Consider the following 22380-nt stretch of genomic DNA (forward strand, 5'->3'; position numbering starts at 1 on the left):
CGGAGATCTGGACTCAGGTGTGGGCCGGGCCGTGCTCTCTGGTCTGGTGGAGGGTCCTTCCTGCCTCTTCCAGCTCCTGGTGCTGCCGGCGTCCTCAGTGGTCCTTGGCTTGTAGCCACGTCCCTCCACTCTCTGCCTCCGTGTCCACGTAGCCGTCTCCCCAGGGAGCATCTGCACGCCTGTGTCTCCACACAAATCGCCTCTTATACGGACCCAGTCATTGGGTTTGGGCCCTAATCTAGTACAGATAACCTTATCTTAACTAATCACATCTGCAAAGACCCTATTTCCAAACAAGGTCACATGCTGAGGCTCTGGGGGGGCGGGGGGGCCTGTTGAACCCAGAACAGTGTCTAAGCTGGACAAGGGCGTGTAGACAGATGGGGAGAGAGAGAAATTCAGGGGACGAGGGACATATTGTCTTGGTTGGTTGGAGATCACAACTTTTGTGGGAGGAATGGAGTGAAACGCTAGGAAGAGGGAGTGCGGCAGGCAACAGGGAGGCAGGAGGTGGGGACAGATCCACAGGCCCGTTGGGGGTGGGGGCAAGGAACAAGGTGGAGAGGGGAGGGGTCATCACAGTGGCTGGAGTCGGCCAGGCCAGGAGTGTGGCCTGGTGCTCATGAGAGGCCACCTGAGGAGGAGACATGGACCGGGCGCAGCCAATGGTCAGGGTTGCAAAGGAGCAGGCTGGTTCCACTTTCTCGTGACTATGGCAGAGAGCTGGCTTGGAAGCTGTGGGGGCGAGCTCCGAGGGTGACTGACACTCCTGACCCTGCAGGAACAGGGCCGGGGGACGCCAAGGGGCCAGCTCCTAGCTGGATAAAAGGCCAGAGGTCTGTCTTGGAGGAAGGGTTGAACTTGACCTTTGTGGTCTAGAGGGCAGAGCTCAGGCCAACAGGGGCATCATTAGGAGGCACATTTCAGTTGTTTCGGGGAAGAACTTCCTACGGAGGGAGGTTTCTGGGACTGGATGGCAGGTGACGTGCTGGGGACATTGGGATCAGTCAGGGGCTGGGCTGGATGGCTTGGTCTAACCCCTGACCCAGAAGCGGAGATTCTGAGTGCTCATCCACTTGTAACTCGCACACAGCCAGGAAATACGTTTACTGGCTTTTCAAGAACAGGGAGAGAGAAATGGTTGGTGGAGACAGAGCAGAGACCACCCGGAGAAAAAGGGGCTGTGGCGTTTCTAGGTCAGACCTCTAACTGGGGGATAAGACATGGAAAGTGTGTAGGGCCCCACGTGGGCGGATCCCAGGCGCATCAGGACCTGAGGTTGCTCTCAGGCACCTCTGCTTCTGCTCCCCCTCACCTGCCAGGTCCCTCTGGGCTTCCACATGTGGCCTTTCCCAGGCTTCTCTGTAGCCTAAGGTCCCAAACAGCAAGCCACCTTCCTCCAAAAAGAGGAAGGAGGGCAGGTGACTCAGGGCCACACATTTCAGGACCAAGAGACCGCGGAGGTCACCATTCCAACCCCATTAGCTTAAAAAAAAATGCAACAATAAGGCCTGAAGCGTTAAGTGACTTGCCAGTGAATGTGATGCCCTGGACACAGAGCTGGGACAGAGCCATCCAGCTGTGACACAATGGCCTTTTGCACCCCGGCAGGTGGGTAAGCCGCGGTCCAGTTCTGACACCGGCCACCTGGAGTCAGTGGCCGACTGCGCAGGCTGAGAGCCCATCCCCCACAAGACAGCTGGACTGCAGACAGCAGCCTCGGAGGCCGCCCGCCCTCCTGACCAACGGGCTACAAATTCAGGGGTGCCCATGACTTCAGTTCTGTAATTTGAAAGAACGCCTCCCAGACTCAAAATACTTACAATGACAGTTTTATTCTAAAGGATTCACACGGGGGAAGGTCCAGGAGGAAGCTGGCAGCTTCCGCGCCACCCCCCTGTGGAATTGGGGCTGTCCTTGTCCCAGCCCATCCGCAGGCTCACCACCCAGGGCACACCCCAAGTCTCCGTGCCAGAGCTTTTCTGGGGGTTCATTGTGCAGGCAGGACAGATGACATCATGGGCTGCTCCATGGAATGTGCTCTCCCGCCCCCGCCAGAGGCTAGGTGGGTCCAACCATCCAGCCTTCCAATCACCATGTTGGTGACCTGCCTTCACCGGAAGCCATCTTAGGCCACCCGGAGTTGTCTCATTAGCATCACAAAGACTGTCCAAGCAGTGGGGAAATTCCAAGGATTTTCAGAGCTCTGTGCCAAGAACCCAGTCCTGTGGTACCCGCTTGGAGGTAACATGAACTCAGCCAAACAATTTCAGTCGTGAGGATGGCGAGTGTTGTCCCTTAAGGAAACCACTAGAAAAAGTCCCACCAAGACACAGATGTCACCTGGCTGAGACCAACTTCGCAGGCCACCAGAAACCGAGGACAGCAAGACAAGGTGCTGGCCACACCAAGGTGGTCAGGACGCTTCACTTAAAGGGCCGAGATGTCCTCGAGAGAGGAGGGCAGCCCGCGTGCCCAGGCTCCCCCCTCACCTGGTTGTTTCTGCCCCAGGCCTGTGCAGGATGCGTCCCATAGTGACAGGAGGGTCAGTGCTGCAGGAAGTGGGGGTGGTGGTGGGGCAACGTCCCGACAGAAGTCCACGCAGAGAGCCTCCCCTGCCAGTCACGGGCGAGCAGCCCTGTTGCAGAAGCCTCTCTGGGGCAACTCGGCTCCGGTACCCACTGATGTGTGCGGTACATGCATGACAGCCAACTTGGAGTTCCTGCCGGCTCAGCAATCTGGACGCTGAGCTACGTGGGCGCCCCCACCTCAAGCCAGGTCTGAGTCACCTGTCCAAAGTCATCTGGAGCCTTGGGTGCCCGTGACCTGCACAGGGCGGGCAGGCGGTCACAGCCGCGGGCTGTGGGGAAGCAGTTTATAGGCTAACCTGTGAAATCCCAGCCCGGGAAATCTCCAGAATGGGAGCGGATTCGCCTAATGGAATTAGAAAGTAGAAAATAGCGGGGATCTTGAAAGGGATTCGGAACATAAGCCCTTTCTGGAAATTGGAAAGTCACTAACATCAGCCTGGGGGACCCTGGAAATTACACACCCATGTGCCAGGAGGTAATGAGGTCAGACCTCATGTCTGAAAGGAAGCCAGGCTCTCAAACTCGCCCGAGCGCTCTGAAAAGTTAATAAAATGGCAGGTGTCCTGGCAACCTGGTGGACATAATTTACCTGAGTTTTCAAAATGCTTTTGATGAACCCCCTCCCGTGAAGGGGACCAGGTCAAGAGGATAGTCCTGCTACAGGTTAAACCCTCATTAAGTAAGAGGCTCTGAGACCTGGGGCCAGCTGCTCCCCAAAACGCCTGGAGACAGCTAATAATTGCGACCCCCAGGGCCAGCTTTGGGGAGGAAACTACCCTTCAATCCAAAAGCTTAACAGCTAACCAGGGAGTCCAGTTTCGCTGGGAGCATTGCTACAGGCAAAGGACCGTTGCTTGGTTCATGGGAGCTGGTGGCTCCCTGCTTTTGGTCCTTTCCTTGTGGGTTCACTGCTGTTTTTATTTATTGCCACAGATCTGCAATCTCCTGGACGAGGGTCCCCTCAGGCAGCGGGGGTAACCAGGCCCCGCCTGACCTGAGAGCTTGCCCACTCCAGAGACATGCATATAATGTAGCAACTGGAGAGCCATGTACGGGGCCCAGATTTGCTGAGGGCCGGGGAGGAGGGCCCTGAGGTCGGTGGAACGCACTGGGAAAGGCACACGGAGAAGAGGCCCTTGCAGGATCCAGCTTCAGACCAGAGAGTGCCTGAGTCTCCTATGGCTGCTGGGACAGGTTGTCACAAACTAGGTGGCTTACCACAGGGATCTACTCTCTCCCAGTTCTGGAGACCAGAAGTCTGGAAGCAAGGTGTGGGCAGGGCCACGCCCCCATCCTCTCAGGTGTGTACGGGAGGCTCCTTCCTTGCTTCTTCCAGCTTCCAGCGGCCCCCAGGACTCTGTGGTTTGTGGCTGTATCACTCCGGTCTCTGCCAAGGTCTGTCTTCATGTGCCTCCCCGCTGCGCGCCTGCGTCTGGTTCTCCCTTCCTTCTCTTCTGTGGAGCATGCCATCGGATTTGGGCCCACCCTAAATCCAGGATGATCTCATTTCGAGATCCCTAACTTATTCACATCTGCAAAGACCCTTTCTCCAAATAAGTTCCCATTTGCAGGGTTGGGGGGTTAAGCCTCAGACACAGTTTGTGGGGAAACCATCCCCACACACCCCCACACGGTGTGTGAGCGTACGTCCCTCTTACAACATTGGTTCCCCTGGGTGTCAGGCACCCCTCTAGGCCCTGGAGGTTCGGGCAACAGTCGGGAGCGTCTTGGATCTCCCGGAGCTTTGGTTCCAGGCGCGGGGAGTGTGGTAGCATTTGCTGTCCTTGGTCTGTCCCCCAGGGGGACCCCCACCTGAGCAGCCTGGAAAGAAGGCAGGGGGAGCTCACCAAGACTCAGAACAGCTCTGCCTCCTGCCTCCCCTCGGGCAGCAACAGGCAGGCTGCCGCAGAGCGTGCGGGACCCTCCGGCCGCACCACAGAGCCCTGCTACGAACAGGGAAACCCCACCCGAGTCGGCAGCAAGTCCGTGCGCCGTTCCAGAGTTCCGAGCAAATAACATAAATTTAAAGAGTCACAGAATTTACCAAGTGCCTATAAAATCCCCACATTCGCTTGAATTGCTCCTTAGAAGTGCTGGCCCCCTTCCAAAATGCTGGGCTGGGAGCGGGAGTGGGAAAGAAACCACGCAAAGGTCCGCCTTCGCTGCAGTCCTCACTCCAGCTCGAATGTTCCCAGAGTCGTAAGCCTTCGCAAGCTGGCGGGCCTTGGCCCTCGAGACTCTGGCGTGCCTCATAGCCCTGGGTATGTCGCCCCACCTGAGCTCAGGGCCGGAGCCCACTCAGCCAAGTGGCAGCCGTCCGCAGTGGCCAAGGGCAGCTGATGCCTCACCTGTCCCAGCGCTACCTGCAGGGTTCATCTGTCCCACTACTGTGCTCACACAACTTTAGCAGCCAGGCCCCCTGAGATGAAAGGTCGAGAATGTGGCTAGAATGCCCAGTTTGTGGTCAAGGTCTTGCTCTGGGGCTCTGTCCAGAGACCTTGCCCAAGGGTAGCTTTGCACTCAATCCTAGGACAACTCAGAATGACCTCCTGCGGGTGGGGACAGGAAGGGCAAGGGTTCACCTGCTTGCTCAAGTCTGCAGCCTCTTGACACTCATGCTTTAGCCAAAGGGCTGAGGTCGGGGATAATCCGTCTGGCCCGTCACCACCTCTAGCAGCCACCGGCTCAGCTGGCAGCCTTCCTCCTGCTAATGAACTCTTTGGGGCTGGCAGCCATTGGCCAAAGCTCTTGTGGACTGGCCCCAACGCTGCCCAGCTTGGAAGGTTTGTTTCCCTCCCAAAGCCTGTGGCACCGAGGCCACCTGCCCTGTTGAGCCTTGACCCCAACAGAGAGCCGGCAGGGGACAAGAAGGGCTGGCAGGCTCAGACTGACGTGTGCGGAGCCTCTGTGCTGGGTTCCTAAGGCATGTCCTGTTGCCAGTGTGCACAGGTCATCGGCAAGCTGGGACCGCTCCTCTCCCAGGGGCACCCTGGGCCCGTGTGGTCAGAGTAGCCGGGCTCCCTGCAGAGCCTGGGTCCCCACTTTTCCTCGGCTCTCGGGGAGTACACGGTGCCCGTTCAGCACAGGGAACCGTGTCTGCACATTAACATGTCTCTGCTCTGCCCCCTCCGAGGTCCTCCTATGTCCGCTGAGCGCGCTTCCCTTCCGGGCTGCAAAGCCCTCTCTCCTCAGCCCCCCACAAAGTCCTTCTCCTCCCCCACCCCCCATAACTTGCCTGACAGACCGCAGAGGACAGAGGAGACTGCTTTGCAACTTGTCTGCTTCTCAGAAAAAGAGGAGGAGCTCTTTCTAGGCGATGACCCCTCCATCCCTTCTGTGACCTTCCCCCTTGGCCTCTGCTGCAGCAGCTGCCCTGGGTCTGGAGGGACTGGGCACCCAGAACATCTCACCATGCAGCTGGCAGGTCCTGCGGGGCAGACCCCACTCAGGATGGGCGCTGCGCCCACCCCCTCCCCTGCAGCCCCTCACCCAAGGAGAGGACAGCCCCGGGGTGCAGTTCACAGGGTGGGGCAGAGACACCCGGCTCGCTCTGGGGATTGGTCGTGTTCTGGGAGAAGAGCGCGGCCACGGGAAGCGACCTTTGCCACACCGCGCCCTGCTCTCTGCTCTGCCCACAGCTCTGCCTGCCGGGCGGAATTGACGAGGAAGAGAGAACTCTGATGTTCCTGGTTCTGAGCAGTGAGGGGGATATAGCATTGCCAGGGCAGCTGCAGCCTCTTAGCAAGAGTGGGCTTCGCTCTAGCACAGTGCTGGGAACGCGGGGTCTTGGGGGCTACGCTTGCTGGGACAGTGTCTTTGGACTTGGCATGGAGTCCCAGCTCTCTCCTTCCCCAGCAGCTGGGCTGTGCTAGCCTGGTCAGCTTGGTCAAGTTCAAGGTAATCCGGGTGTCAGCCTGCTTGAATTCAGCACTCAGGCTTAGACTGTCAAGGTGTCTGGAGGCCCTAAGATAGTCACTTCAGTGACAGCATGTGTGGCTGCCTTTTTGTTTCCCAGTGATTCCCTCCTTGCCGTGGAAGGAGGAAGTCAACCCCTGGGCTCCAGGGTGGTGCTGGGACACCCGTTCCTGACCGCTGGCTAGACAATGGAGTGGAGTACGTGGGTCCCCACGCTCCTCCCACCCCTGTGAGAACATCCCCTTTCTCAGGAGAAAGGGAGGCAGATGAGATGGTACCTTCCACCCGAGGACTTTCTCCTTCCACAGCCACGGTTCTGCGATTTACATTAGGGCTCTGACGGGTCGGAGTAAATGGAGCAGGTTTGCAATTAGTTTTCAAAGTACTTATCTCATTAAAGTAAATGAATTATTGATTTAGTGACACTCATGCTTTTAGTGAGTGGCATGGTGCCATCCTCGCTGTGTGCCTTGGCTCTGGAAGCCGGTGGCCGGCACAAGCAAACTTGCTCTGTGTAGGGTTTTTTTTTTTTTTTTTTTTAATTTTAATATTTCCTTCTTGTTATTTAGCTTTGTAATTAAAGTGGATTCACATGAGAAATGAAGGGTCGCTTTATGGGAATAGAAGCTCCAGAGACAGCGGGCTCGCCTCCCTGCAGGGAAGAGCGGGGCTCACAAGTCTCTGACCTCAGTGACTAATGAAGGTGGAGGGAGGTGGAGAGGGGAGCCCCCCTTGGGGGCGGGGGCAGGGTAGAAGGGACCAGCCCCTTTCCTCTGGACCATGGAAGCTCATGGCATTGGATAACTCCCTAAATTCCTAGGGGACAGTGACCAGGAGTTTGTGGGGTGTCAGGATCTCAGGTCCCAGGTTGGAAGAGCCAAAGAGGGACAGCTGGAATGGCATCTGAGTCTGTCCTTGGTGGTGGTGGGCAGAGGGTGCAGGAGTCCTCGCTGGAAGCAGAGGTGAAAGCCTGGGGCTTGGTTTGGACTCATTGTCAACCCTGGCTGCACCCCTGCCCCTGGGGGCCCAGCAGGGGCTTGCCATCCCAGGGTTCCCTGGGGAAGAGATGGCGAGACAGGAGAGGGAGAACCCCAGGGATGCTGCCCCTGAGCCTTCGGTGGCCCTGGGGATGGAAACTGGTGGGCCCAGGACCACGCCAAGTGCTGGCCACGGAACTCCAGGCCCCTGCCCTGCAGGTGCTGACTCAGCCTCCTCCCGGTCCTCCCCAGGAGCTGGGTCGCGGGGAAAGATGAAGTACCCCATTAAAGGCCACTGACTCCGGCCAGCCCCAGCTTCTGGTCATGTCTGATTTCCATCCTTGGTTCAAATGAACATGGCCTTGCTCCTGAGTCCAGCTGGCAGGGACAGTGCTCTAGAGTGGAGAGTCGGGGAGTTTGGGCCATGCCCTGTGAGGTTCCTTCTTTGAATGGCTGTAGCAGGACAGATGGTGGAGTGCCCACATGTCACTCATGTGTCACGAGTGTCTGACCCCTGGCTGGGCGGGGCCTCGCAGTCGGGTCTGCGGCTCCATCATCCCAGGCTCCCCTCTTGGACCGCGGTGTCTTCCTCTTGCCCCACCTTCAGCATAATGCACGTGTGCCCGCACAACCACCTGGCTGCCGGCTCCTCTCCTGGGTCAGGACCGAGACTAGGATCAGACTGCTGGGAGGGGTGAGGGCTTAGGCAGGACCCACAGGAAAGTCCTGGCAAGAGGTAAAGTTCTGGAGGGGTCAGCTAAGCAGGGGAGGGTTAGGCAGACAAGCACGTGGGGCAGGGAGGTTGGCAGAGTCCAGAGTGGGCTCACAGAACAGGCCGCCTGCCCTCTGGGCTGGCTGACAGTCTCTGCTGAGGGCAGACAGCCCTGGGGACACAGGGCTCGCCTAGGCCCTACCTAGAGCTACAGCAGGGATGGGAGGGGCCTGGGGGCAGGTGTTACTCCATTCACCATGTCACCTACAAGTCCAACTGTTTCCCCAGAATGTCTCGATTGTGATGAGACCCACAGTGGCCATCACCTGGGCCAGCCAATACATCCAAGCATTCTGGCCCAGCCAAACCGTGTCCCCTGTACATAGAAGGCACCCATGCAGGACACCTGAGCCCCTCCTGGAACGTTGTAGCCTCTCTCATGAACTTCAACTTATCAAGTGATTCCTGGGAGCCACCTGAGCCTGGGCATTGGGGACTCAACAGACAGCCTGCAGCCCGGGTCCCCCTGGCCAGGTCCTGGCATCCAGGCCACTTCCTTTAGCCACAGATGACCTAGAAAAAAGGGCCGACATGTGGGGGGAAGAAGGCGCCTTCCCAGGTCCATCTAGGGACCATGTGGGGAAAGGACAGAACCTGGATCTGGGAATCCAGCAGGACTCACACGTGAGCTCCTCATCCACTTCTGCTGTGCAGCCTCCTGCAGGGGCTCAGCCTCTCTGAGCTTGGTCCATGACGGCCCCGCCCTGCCTGACATAGTGGGGATAATTAAAGGTGCATCTGTGCACAAACTGTCCAGGACAGTGGCTGGCGCATAGTAAGTGCTCAACAAACTGCTGGGAGCCTCCCACGATTGGCCACACCGCTGGGCCCTCCCTGGCAGCAGCCGCCTCCCCAGCTGGACACAAATGCCCGGCCTGTGACCTGACATTCCAGAGTTGCCCCCGTCTCCCTGCTCCCTCTCCCACCGGTGATGCTTCCCAGGGCTGCTGCTGCTAACTGGTTCAGATGTGGCTTTTAAAATATATATCTTTCTTTGTGATAAAAAGAAATTTCATTTAATTAAAAATGTTGACATTGTGCCTGGACACCCCGCCAGAGAAAGTGGCTATAAATTAAACATTAAATCTTTAATGGTCCATAAAGAAATATTCGTTTCTGGTTATGTATATACTGGATATAAATAGATAAAGAGAGGGCTTTTTTTCATCTAGGAGACAGACTTCTTTAACCTCAGCTGGACAATCTTGTTAAGTGACTATAATTAAAAGTTAAATTACTCCTCGTTGTCCCCCTGGCTCCAACAAGGGTGGGGCGGGTGGTGGGGGCACTCAGGGAAGAAAGAAGCTGGCCGCCTGTGGCTTTAACTGACTTTGGGAAACTCTTGGCGTTGGGTCAGGAGGAGATATGGTGTCACCCTCCTGGGTGTCTGTCAACCTCCAGGTCCTACTTGGGCCTGTCCATGCTTCGGTTTCCACGGTTCCTGGTTCCCTTCCCAAACAGCACCCCATGGCTGGTCAGCAGCCTGAGCCCCATCCCGCAGGTGGAGCCGCCCAGAGAGCATCTTTGCTGAGCTCCCAGCTCCAGGAAAGCAGGGCAGCCGGGGAAGAAGGCTCTGGGGGGGCTCCCTCTGAGGGCCAGTGCCCCAGGGCCCACGCTCTTCCCCTCTGGAAGGGAGGGGCTTGGGAGGGAGGAAGCAGGGTCTGTGAGGTTTTGAGATCTTCGGTTCCCCTCCACGGAGGAACGCCTCTCACCTGTGCCGTGTTGGAGAGACCGGATACATGCTGCCTCTTGCTCTGTGAACACATATGCTTTGAAAGGCAGAAGCAGGGAGAGAGAGGCGGGGAGAGGCTGAAAGTGGAACACAGAGGCGGGGTCGTATGGTTGGGGCCTCATCCCTAGGAGGAGTGTATCAGCTTCCTGCAGCTGCTGTAACAAACTAGCGACGTAAACAGTACCGATGTCTCATCTCACAGTCTGTGGGTAGGTGTCTGACCAGTGCCTGGCATCGACAGGGCTGCGTTCCTCCGGAGGCTCGACGGGAACATCTGTCTCCTTGGTTTCAGCTTCAGAGGCATCCAGTCCCTTCCTCCTCCTTCAAAGCCAGCAGCGGCTGGTCAAGTCTCTGACCTCCTCTCCTGCCTCCCTTTCCCACATTTAAGGGCCCTGTGACAACACTGGGCCCACCTGGCTAGCCCAGGACTGTTCCCTGTTTCAAGGTCAGCCCATTAGCATCCTCAGTTCCATTTGCAACATTAACCCCCGCTTTGCCACATTACCTAACACACAGGTCCCAGAGGCTGGGACAAGGACACGGCAATTCCACCGACCACTCAAGCGCCCCCTTCTTACTCCTTGGGAGAAGCTTTTGCGATCACAGCCTCCCCCAAATGCGTGTCAACTTGGGGCATCTCTTCAGTCCACTGGGGCTGAAGAAGCTGACTTATACCTTTGTGCAGACATCTGCATGTTCTAATCTGACGCTGCCCGAGATGTGGTGACACCCAGGGATTCAGGAGCAGCACAAAGATCTTCTGACTGGGGGAGGTGCCGAGGTCCAGCCGGAGTTAACGGAGGTTCTGAAGCAGCAAAATTCTGCATGGTCCATGGGGGTCCGAGCCCAGGGTGGGTGGGAGCTTTTCAGTGAAAGGATAAGGAATCTGGAAGAAGAGGGGCAGGTGATAAGGGGCTGGGTGAAGTGCCCTCCCTGAAGAAATGCCCCAGTGTTTGCAGCACTCCCCAGGGTCAGGAGGGTCACGTGGGGACTTCTCTGCAGCATGGGGCCTCTCCGAGGATCATGGGAGTGTGTTATGGGAAGGAGGGGCATGATCAGATTTGCATCATGAAAATATCCCCCTGGCTGTGGAGTAGAGAGCAGGCTGCGGGATCCAGAGTGGGTGCAGGAGACCCTTTGGGAGTCGGTCCAGGTGCAAAGTGGTGGCTCTTGGGCCAGGAACGTGGCATGGGGCGTGGAAGGAGGGAGAAGTGGACAGACTCCAGAGGCATTCTGGATGGTGGGGCACCAAGGAAGGGAGGGTGAGCGGGGCCCCCGGTGACTTGCTCGCTTGATGGTGGTGATGACTCCGTTTACTGAAATGGGGACCTTGGTCGTGTTGGGTTGGAGGCGTCTGGGAGACACCAAGGTGAAGGTGCGGTTTGAGCTGGCTGGTTGCGTTGGCCTGACGCTGGAGACCTTGCTGGAGGTGCCCCGTCAGGCACCCCAGGCCCGCAGGTGGTGCAGAGACTGCAGAGGGGGGGGTGCCGAGGCAGGAGGACCAGGAGGGGAGGGGGCCTGGGACTGAGCCCTCGGGAGCTGGAGAGGAGGCTGGGGGGGGTGGCGGGCAGCAGAAGGAAGACCAGGAGCCTGTGCGGCCAGCCCAGGGGCGGGGCTGACCTGCTGAGAGATCAGGCAGGCCATGCCGACTCAGGCCACCTGATAATTCAGCAGAGTGAGAGTCTGGCAGTGGAGAGACAGACAGGAGTAGGTCTTTTCAGGCAGGAGAGAAAGAGCCAAAAGCATGGACAGGTGTATTGGGAAACCATAAGATTCTCTCCTTGGCCAGGCTCTGTGATGGGGACTGCAGCGAGGCCAGGGCGGGGAGGCAAGCCGGCACCAGGTGTGAGTGGCCGCAGTCCTGCCCCTTCCCCGAGCCCACGGGCTGCTCCCCAGGTGTGTGATGGGGTCAGGTTTGCGGGGCAGCGGGCCCATCTGCCATGCATTGAGACTAGACTCAGAGAGGGTCTCTGGGCCAAGGTCAAGTCAAAGGCTGCACGGAGCTCTGGGGAGAGAAGGGGGCCTCAGCCAGGTGGACTTGGGGGTGGTGAGGATCAAACAGGGGCAAAGGTGTTGAGGAGGGAGAATGGATAGAACCCAGGGGGACAATTTGGGTAGGATGCCGGGGATGAGGGAGGGGACAAGTGAGTATGCCCCCCGGTTCCGAGTCTGGGGTGCTGGGTCAGCATCTGCGCCATTGGCTAAATGAGGAAATGCAGAAGCTGGGGGCTGTCCAGGAGGGGTAACCATCGCTTCTCTGTCCTGCACATTGAGTTTGCAGCGACCCTGGCACAGGTAACCAGATGACAATGACTAGAGGGACCTGGAGATACAGGGCTGGCAGCCTCCACACAGGAATTCTTGGAGGATGGATGGTGGATGGAGCCAAAGCACGGAGAAGGTCGTCTGTGTAGTGTTACTAGGAGGACAAGGGGACACACGGGAGGGATGCCCAGGGGGGGCTGCCGAGGAGCCTGCGTCAGCAGGGAGGAAGCCTGGGGACCTGGCACAGGGGCATCTGTCCAAGAGGCCTCACAGGGGCTGCCTTCCTGCACCACCATCACTCCGCTCTGTGGTTTTTACGTGAGGCTGTGAGCACGAGCCCCTCCCAGAGGTGCTGATCTGCCGAAGCAAACATTCGTCCAGCACAGAAGCTGGTGCGCCCACATCGACACGTTGGTCCACGCCTAGCGATGCGCTAGCTTAACTGTGCTCATGGGGACCCCTCCTATGACAAAAGCCATTTTTGTTATTATTATTTAGAGTCCCGATCATCAGCCTCAGGGCCTCGGGAATGTAAGCGCAAACACATTCACAATTTATCATGTTTCCCATCTCCGCAAAGACTGCTTTTGGCATGAACAGAAGACGGCACCGTCTATGATTAAGCCGACCTGTCGATACGGGCACAACCTGCAAATGAGCCGCGTGTCCAGGCGGGTCAGTCCCAGGCAGACCCTCGCTGGGACTCCGGGGTGACAGAAGTCCACGTTCACCCTTTACTTCTCAGGCCGTTTCTAGGAGAAGGCCCTGGAATGGATCAAGCGAGCAGTGACGTGTTAGTCTCGAAAGGTCATTGCCGAGCGGTAGGAGTCTGTAAGGTGGCTCTGGGCTGAGCCGCCAGCCTCCAAGCTGTAACGGGCACTAACGCGTTCCTTCCCCTGGAGAAGCACTCGGTGTCACCCCTTAAAACCGGCGCCTCCGGCAAGAGCCGAGACTGTGAGAGGACACCAGCAGGTGCAGCGAGGCAGTGAGGCCGACAGGTGCTTCGGGGACCCAGGGTTCATTTTAGTCAGGTGTGGTGAGACACGGAAGTGACTTGGTGATGGGAGACATCCCAGTTCCTAGGCACAGGAGGCATGCCATACAGGGCCACACGGGGCAGCACGAGGACCAGTGAGGAAGAAGAGGGAATAGCAAATGCGGACCTGAGCCTTTCCTATGGCACCCGTGGGAAGAGACCAGTGAAGCAGGGTCAGCGGGCTTCCAATCAGCTAGTCTGGATACCTGCTGTGGGCTCTGAAGCAGAGGAGCTTCCCTGGCGGGCTGACACCTGGCCCTGGGTGATCAGAGAAGGGGAATGGGGACCTGGAGTGTGGGAGCCTCACAGAGGAGGTGGGGGGTGGCTCGGATGTGAGCCAGGCTCCCTGGAGAGTTGCCACTACCTCTAGGAATTAGCCAGCCCTCAGAGGCCGGGGATCCCCCAGGGTCAGGAGGCCCGAGACGTGCAAGCATCCGAGTACAGAAGATGCGAGTTGTGGCTCTGGGGCTGAGGCAGAACAGAGCTGCCCGGGGCGCACTGAGCAAAGGGCTGTGGTCACGCGTGAGCTCTGACTTGGTTTGTGCAGCTCAGTGCCTCCCGCCCAGATCTGCAGCCCAAGCACAAACGGTGGCTTTGGAGACCGAGGCACGCTTCGGCGGCAACACTCGAGCAGGTGGCAGTGCCTGGGCCGAGGGCCCGGCTTCACAGCAGTTCCAGACGTGGGTTTACAGGGCTTGGGTAGTTCTGAGGTCTCAGGAGTCCTTTGTCAGCGGCAGGAAGCAGGAGGCATGCAACATTGCTGATTTAGGGGACCGGGGCCGTGCTGGCAGGAAGACCTCTTCCAGACTGCCGTGGCAGGTCCCAGCTCAGAATTGGGACCAGCAGGCAGGGGTCATCCCCCTGCAGAAGACAGGGCAGTGGGCACGGTCCCCGGGCTGCCCGCCTGCCTGCAGAGCTCTGGGACTGGACACGAAGTTCTGCAAAGCTGGATCTGGCTGACTAATGAGGCCGATGCTGAATTGCTTGACATATCAATACCCATCACTCCTTTCCAGCCTCTTTCTCCAAGGGAAGTGACAGGGACCCCTCTGCCACTTGAGGCTACCAGCCATGTGGGACTGCACCCTGGGACACAAACATACATCCATGAGGTTGTGGGGTGGACTTGCGATTATTTATGGAAAGGGCTCCTGACCCACCAAGAACACAGCACAGACTCAATAAACAGGAGTCACTCATGGTTTGGCTTTAAAATTCATCACCCACCCTTTACGCCCCGAATGGGTGAAAGCCTCCCCAGTAACAGACCAGGCATCATGTCGAGGCCTCATCCCCTTTAGTCCTCACAGGGGCACCAAGAGGAAGGTATGGCTATTGCCCCACTTTACAGATGAGTAAACCAAGGCACTCAGAGGGGGAGTAGCTCACAGAAGGTGTAAGAACCGTGCCAGGCTGGCCTGGGTTTTAGGTTAACCCCCTCCTCCAAGCTTCCTCCACAACCAGGGTCTACGCTTCCTGGGAAGGAGCCAGAAAAAGCCACAGATACCCCAACCCACGGTTTTTTCCCAAAATGGAAATCTCTGCATTGCGCTTCTCTGTTTCTCCTGGTGATTTTCCAGTTGTTGTGTTGAATGCAGACAGTACAGCCCTGCTGCTCTGTGTGAGTCCTCCCCTTCACGGAGGCCGGCAGCGGAGGCCGGTGGGGCAGGCTGGGCTTCCCCGCAGTCCCGGGGTACGTCTCGGACCCCCCGCCGGTTCCGGGACTTCGCAGGCAGCTCTCCTAGCGCCCATCTCCCGGCCCTCTTGGCCTATTATCTGCTTTTATTTTGTGAGGAGGTTGATGGAGACAGATTTATGAAAGTCTTAGAGGAATGAACAGGTTGGTTTCTTAGGGGATTTACTCAGGAAATGAGATTTTGCCCATTTCCCAGAGGAGAAAGGGCACGTCTAAATTATTGATGGCAAAACATGCTCATCTAAGAAGCCAGCACACGGATCGTCTGCGTGCTGCGTGGCGTTGTCTGTCCTATGTATCAGCTCAGTGCCTGTCCTCACCCCACCTTTCCCTCCCCCACGGATGCTGCCCCGGGTCACCTGGGCAGTGTCAACCAGCAGCAACCCACCCACTGCTTCTGCTCAGGGGCCTCATCCTCAGTCCAGACCTGCCCCTCTCCTTGAGAGGTGGTCCGCCTTCACATTTTAAGAGATACCCTACGAGAGACATGGGAGGGGTCTTGCGATCTCCCAGCAGAGGAGACATATCCCAACTGTGGCTCTCAGCACCCTCCAGGCTGAATCTCCATACTCAAGAGCAGCCAGCTTTTAAAGAAACAGGGGGGACGGCCGCCAAGACACCGCAGCCAAATGGAGACTGGACGGCCGCCCAGACAAAGCCACTGCTGAGCTCCATTTCAGCTGAGTGTTGAAGAGAACATGGCGTGCAGCGCGGCTCCGCAGGGACCTCGGTGGGGTGTGGGGCCTCGGGGGCCCTTTAGTTTGCATTAGAAAGAACAGCCTCCTCAGCGCAATCAGACACCAGCGGGGGAAGTGACCAGGAGGCCAGGTGGTCGAAGGGGTTCCTGTCTGTATGATCCATGCAGGCAGGATGGCAGCACCGTGCCCCTCCAGCCTGGACATGATGAATATTTGTTGAATGAATGAATGAATGAATGAATGAACGAACGAATGAACAAACGAACTGTGACAAAGGGGAGTTGCCACATCGAGTGCGGGAGGTGGGGGTGGGCGGGGGCGGGCACAGCCTGGTGAGCTGTTGGGAGAACCGCGTGAGATGAGACTGGACGGTGTATCCCCAGTATGTTCTAGAGGAGGTTTTGCGTTCATTGCCATCACCACGTAAAATAAAAGGGAGATGCATCAATAGATAGAAGTCAAGATCAGGGAACAGAAAAGACAGCTGGAAAATACGGCTGTGGGGCTTGGAAATGCAACAGCGGGTTGAGCCATGATTTGTTTTCCTGAACTTGCTGGCTCTAAAGCAAAACGGGAACCGTGGCCAATTAGATGATTCTCGTTGTCTTAAAACCCAAATGCTCAACAGACGAAAGATAAACACAATGTGGTCCATCCATACAATGGAGTATTACTCAGCCTTAAAAGGGTGTGAAATTCTGACACCTGCTAGGAACCTTGAGGACGGTGCTCAGCGAAATAAGCCAGTCACATAAGAACAAGATTCTGTACGACTCCACTCATGTGAGGTCCCTAGAGTCATCACATTAATAGGGACAGAAAGTTGAAGGGTCCGTGCCAGGGCTGGGGAGGGGGATGGGGAGTTGGTGTCTTCTGAAGCTGGGTGGTGGTAACGGCTGCGCAACACTGTGACCGTGTTTAATGAACTGAGCTGCACATATAAATGATTAAAATTGGAGAATTTTTATATACATTTTTTTACCACAATAAAAACTCAAACAAGAACCCCAGACAGGGAACAGCATTTTTCCTGGGCTATTTCTCAGGGTCCGTTTGTGTGACAGCACGTGACATGCAGCATTCTGCTGGTGGACAGTGGCTGCGGCCACCATGTCCCTCTAGTTTGCATTACGCAGATCAGCTCTGGGGGTGGGGGTGACATCACACGGTTGTCAAGGTTGGCACAACTGCACGGAGGGTCTATAAGCAGGTGGAAGGAAGGGGCCTCCGAGGTCTGGGAACTGGGCTACACAAGGCCAGGGCCAGAGGGGTGCAGGCAAGGGTGGGGACAAAAGCCACGCAATGGGTTAAGTCCTGTGGCTGCCGCCACAAATTGCCACACACTGGAGGCTTAAAACAATTGACACGTGTTCTCTCACCTTTTGGAGGCAAGAGCCTGAAATCAAGTGGCCCCTCCCCATTCTCTGCTCCGCTCTCCAAAGGTGAATTTCTTTTCAGAAGAAGGGGAAAAAAACCTTTAAATCGAAGTGGTTCTGCTGTCATGATCACCATCAAAAATCGTGTCTAAGCCACCCACAGTTAATTTTTTATTTATAAAATTGGACCCCTCACCTCCATTTCCCCTTAGAGAGCACGACAATAAAACCCCAGGTAACTCAGGAGCAGTGACGGACAGGCAGGCTTTCAAAGATGCCTAATGCCCTCCACGTGGCCTCCACGGGGCGGGGCCTCCGGGGGGGCGGGGACAAGGAATCTCCACGGGGGCGGGGCCTCCACGGGGTGGAGCCAGGCGCGCTGAGCAGACTCCCTAGAGCAGCAGCATGACCCGCATGGCCAAGGAGCCCCAAGAGCCTTCCCGGCCATGTGGACTGCACTGTGGCAACTTGTAAGCCACCAAATAAATCTGCTCAGGTCGTAAAGGAGGGCCCAGCATCGTCGCTGCACACTTGGAAAAGTGAAGTACAAAGGCAAGAGGGAAAAGTGAAAACTGGGACACCGTGCCGTGGGACGCTGTCCGCAAATTCATCTGTTCATGCCCTAACCCCACTGTGATGGTATCTGCAGGTGCGGCCTTTGGGAGGGAACTGGAGTTCGATGGGGGCGGGGTGGGGGGGTCCCTGCGATGGGATTGGAGTCCTTATAAAAAGAGACAGGAAAGCTCACTGTCCATCTCGTGAGGACACAGTGAGAAGCCAGGGAGAGGGTGTCATCACCAGGCACCGGTCTGCTGGCACCTTGATCTTGGACCTCCCAGCCTCCAAACCGTGTGAGCTACCCGGGCAGTGGTATTTTGTCACATCTGCCCCAGCAGACGAAGACACTGTGTTTTCTCAGAAACTCTCCCTCCCTCCACTTCCAATGTCCAAGCTTCCTCCTGCAAAGATGGGTCTGCGTGTTCCCGGCAGCCTCTGTCATCTGCAAGCATTTCCTCTCCTAAACCCCATAACTGGGCTGGCGGGGGCAGGCTACTTCCTCTTCATCCTGGATCAAAGTCACCTGTGACCGACTCAGTTCTTCTTGGGAGGCGAGCTAAGGAGGCGCACATTTCCCAAATACCTCTTCCTCGGAAGTGCAGGAGTTTGGACTTAAAGCAAAATGGACCAGGATGAACAGCTGAGGATCCCTTTTCCCATCTGCCTACCGGGTGGGGCCAATTTGTGGTTTATAAGGTATGTTTAGTGCCTGGCACATAATAGATGCTCAATAAATAAGAGCCAAGATGGGTACTACTTGTAAGTTGACTTTACAAATAGGAGTCACAAGCAGTCCTGACTACACAGTCTACCTTTGCCATGACTTTCTACTCCCGCTGCATAGTTATGTAACTCAGCCCCTACCTGGGAGAAAGTCCAGGTGCCGTGTGTGGTGGAAATGAAGAGCCACTGGTGAGGGAGTGCTCTGGGTTACAGCGTTAGGAGGGTTTTCCTGGCAAATCATTCTGCGTGATCCACACTAAAAATGGGTTTTACTAATGAGCATGTGTTCTTTTCATCCCAGGGTAGTACAACAGGGGGCAGTTTAATTCCTGAAGGACAAAATGCTTTATGGACAGAAGAAAACAGGGTCAAAGTGAGCGTTGTAGAGGAGTGTCCAGGGCACTGGGCCTTGGAGGGGGCTGGAATGAGGGTGTGCGCCGGCGGAGTTCAGGGTGTGGAGAACTGAGCATCAGGGAGGCCGTGGGAAAGGGTCAGTGTGGGTGCCGGGGTCCCCAGGAGTAAACATCATTCTAGGAGGCTGGTTCATTCCTTTTGCAAACATCTAGTCTCCCATCTGCGTTGGCCCCAGCCAGCTCTGGAGTGTGGGACCTCTAAAACACACCTGTAGCTGTGGGGGCGGGGGGTTGCAGTCTAGTGGGGGAGGTGGGGAGTGTCAGACAACGGGGGAGTTCCCACCCTAGCCAGTGCAGCGTCGCTCTGCTCCAGGCAACTCCTGCCACAGCAAGGCTTCCAGGGCCGTCCGCAGTCTGGGAGCTCAGCAGACTCCGTGCATGGCTGTTGCCGTGGAGGGGGGCCTGGGTGGGCGCCTCCCCCAAGCTGGGTAAATGCGTCTCTCTGTGTTTGGCCTTTGCTGAAGGGTCTTTCCCCAGGGACACTCAGAGAAGTCAGCACCCCTGTCCTCCTGAGCTGGGCTCCACGGACCTGGTCACGGAGGCAAAAATCACCAGGACTGTTTGTCCCACGGCACAGCTGAGAGCAGCCTATGCTCACAGCCAGGCTGAGAATCGGCTCCCTATTTCCTCCTTGCCTACAAGCCTGCCCACGGATGGAGGGACAGACAGACATACTCAGCAATGCCTGGGGAGCATGAGCCCCAGGCGCCCCCCTCCCCGTCCCCCACACTGGGCAGCGGGCTGGGTGCGCCAGCTGAGAGAGGACAGGAGGATGAAGGGAAATGCGGGGGACAGGGAGGAGGGAGACAGAGCCGATGTTCCTCTCGGAACTGCAAGGCAAGCTCCAGCCCAGGCCGGCCTGGCCTCCGGCTGCCATGGACCAGGAAGGTGGGAGGGACTCCTGGCCTGAAGCACTAGAACAGGCTGGACTGCGAGTGCCAGCAACGGTGGAGGCATGAGGCTTCCTCGGCCCCTCTGACTGGCCCTCTGATTCTGGACCTCTTCCAAACCAGAGGCTCTTTGGAGATGGACGTGGTCCTGGCCTCCAAGCCCCCACTATTGATTGAGCACAGTGACCCCTGTGTTCACACCAAATATTTAGCTTTGACCAAATAAGGACACTTGGGACCTTTTAGGGGAATCAGGGCCATTAGTAGTGACTCGGAATCAGGACTGCTGGATGCTGGCCGGGGTGGATGGGGATGTTTGCCAACTCTGGGTGTGCTGATGTTGCCTGAGATGGGGACTTTGGGGGCCAGAAGCTTCCCTGTGCTTAGAGGAAATTGGAGTGTGGGGAACAAGGGGCAAAGGAGAGGGGCTGTGGGAGTTGTTTGGGAGAGGAGAGACAAGGACAAGGAAGGAGGGCCATGCCACCCAAATCCTGGGGCCTCAGGGCTCTTCCTCCCCCTGCCTCTGGCGTGGTTGTGGGACGAGCGGGAGACAGGGGGTGTCTGTGCAGCGCCCCGCCCTGTGCCCAGCCCAGACCGAATTCCGAGGTCCTGGCTGTGTGTCTGCACACTGGGGCTGGGTGGATCGAATTCCATGGAACTAAGTTGAATTGCATTGGAAGGAAAACTCACTGTAAGAAAATAAACCAAGAAAAACGTCAAGAATAAGAAAAAACCCCAAATCAACTGAAGGTGGTGGTAACTGCAAGCGAATGGGTGGGCAGTGGGGGTGGGGGAGGGATTGCACAAAACATCCCCATCATGGTTTGCACAGACTCCAGTGGCATGCCAAGCAGACTCTCGGCACTAAATGTCACCTGCGGTCTTAATTCTCACTCTCCCCAACCGTGTGTAAGGGGGTGCCATGCCGTGGGCACCGCCCCCCGGAAATCTGGCTGCCCCAGTGACCAGAGGTGCCCTGGCTTTACCAGCTCTGGCCTCGTTTTTCCCTCCTGGAAAGTGGGGATGGTCGGAACTGTGCCCGCCTCTCAGGGGTGTGGGGGTGAACGAGGCCATTGTCCTCAAGTGCCTGGCACATGGAAAGTGCAAAACCTACGACAGCAGCAGCCTACTCTTGAGAGTGATGTTGGTGGCGATAATGACAGTGACTTCTCTGTGACTCGAGAAAGAGGCTCAGGCTGACCGCCTTTCTGTATCCTGTTTATGCTGAGTTCAAAAAATAGGCACATGCACGGTGGGGAGAAGGGAATGGGGGCGACTGCTGCATGAGCACGCAGTTTCCCTTTGGGGTGATAAGAAAGTTTCAAAACCAGAGTGGTGGTGACGGTTGCACAAGTGTGTCTATACTTAATGCCACTGAATTATATACTTTAAAATGGTTTAAATGGCAAGTTTTATGTTATGTGTATTTTACCACAATGAAAACGATGGCCAGAATTATATACTTAAAGTTATGAAACATTAGTAAACTAAATAAGGGAAATTTAAGTCCAGGAAAGGTGCACCACACACACACACACACACACTTCTAATCTCCGAAGGCCCTATAAGGAAAGGGTGGGATAGGAGTCCAGACGTACGTGTGGTCCCCATCCAGGTCCCTGAAGTCAGCGCTGTGGTGTCCGGCAGGTGCCTTGGTCTCTCTGGCCCTGGGGCCCTGGGTGGTAAAACGCATAGATGCCTGGGCCCTGCCAGGCTGGCGTCGGCCCGAGCTGCTCCTGGAATCTGTGCAGAACCCTGAAACTGCATTTGGGGTTTTGGAGTCTCTTCTCCGTGAGCAACATGGGTTGCTCACCCTTTGACTGATGTGAGATTGACGTGAAGACTCTAGGGGGAGTGACACGGGGCGGAGGGAGGACAAGTCCTGAAGAATGGCCCCTTTGGGGATTAAACACCACCATCAGCAACCTGCAAAGTCCCCGTGAAAGGGTCACTTCAAAACCGGTGGGGAGGAAGAGCAAAGGGGTCACTCAGAGTTTGGGGCAAAGGGAGGGAGAGGAAGCTCCGGGGAATAGCCCGCGTTACGGAGGAAATGAGTTGGAAAATCTGGATGACAAGCCCAGGGTGTTCCCTTCCCCTTTGCCTTTGCCTGTTCAGGCAAATGGGACTCTCAGCTGCACTCGGTGCAGACAGACAGCGCGAGGGTTTCACCTGGGCCGGCCTCCCAGGGAGAGCAGCCCCCTAGCCCTGACCAGCCAGCGAGCAGGTAGCAGCCAGCAGCCAGGTGTGTGGTGGCCACAGTGACTGTAACCCTTTCTCCTCTCTCTTTCTCTTCTAGAGAGCCCACCGTGCCTCGGGGAACATTGGCAGAATAAAAGGTAAAAGACTCTCTTTTTTTCCTCCTGAATAGTTTTTGACAGATGTGAGTGCACGGGACGTCTTGGGAGCTGTTGGCAATAAATGTGGGGTTTCTGAGGGTCTCGTTTGCCAGGGGGATTGGCGGGCACAGAGCAGAGGTTTGGCTGGCAGAGCACAGACAGACATCTCGTCAGTGAGCCCGCAGCGGGCCGGCCCGGCCTGTGCTGGGAAGGCAGACCTGGAGTCCGGAGGGGCCTGGAGGGACATGAGGGGACAGGAGTGTGTCTACAGGTAGAGAAGCAGTATGGGTCCCTTGCTGGGCCTGTCCCTCCTCCTCCCCCAGGGCCACCTTTGCCCTACGGCCCCACCCCCACCCCAGGCACTCAGTGCACAGGTGTGCATCCCAGTACTGCGAGGCATCA

The 22380-nt window shown here is 56.9% G+C and overlaps 1 protein-coding gene across 3 annotated transcripts in view; it reads left to right on the forward strand.

Annotated features, from left to right (window-relative positions):
- The window catches only part of RBFOX3 (RNA binding fox-1 homolog 3), a 305276-nt gene that overhangs the window by 183117 nt on the left and 99779 nt on the right, over window positions 1–22380 (forward strand). For all 3 annotated transcript variants that reach the window (XM_090257313.1, XM_090257312.1, XM_090257314.1), the window contains exon 4: window positions 21939–21978. The gene's annotated coding sequence lies outside the window, so the exon portion shown is untranslated. The remainder of the gene's footprint in view (window positions 1–21938; window positions 21979–22380) is intronic.

Source organism: Furipterus horrens, unplaced genomic scaffold (assembly GCF_987537825.1).
Source record: "Furipterus horrens unplaced genomic scaffold, mFurHor1.1.pri manual_scaffold_11, whole genome shotgun sequence".
NCBI lineage: Eukaryota > Metazoa > Chordata > Mammalia > Chiroptera > Furipteridae > Furipterus > Furipterus horrens.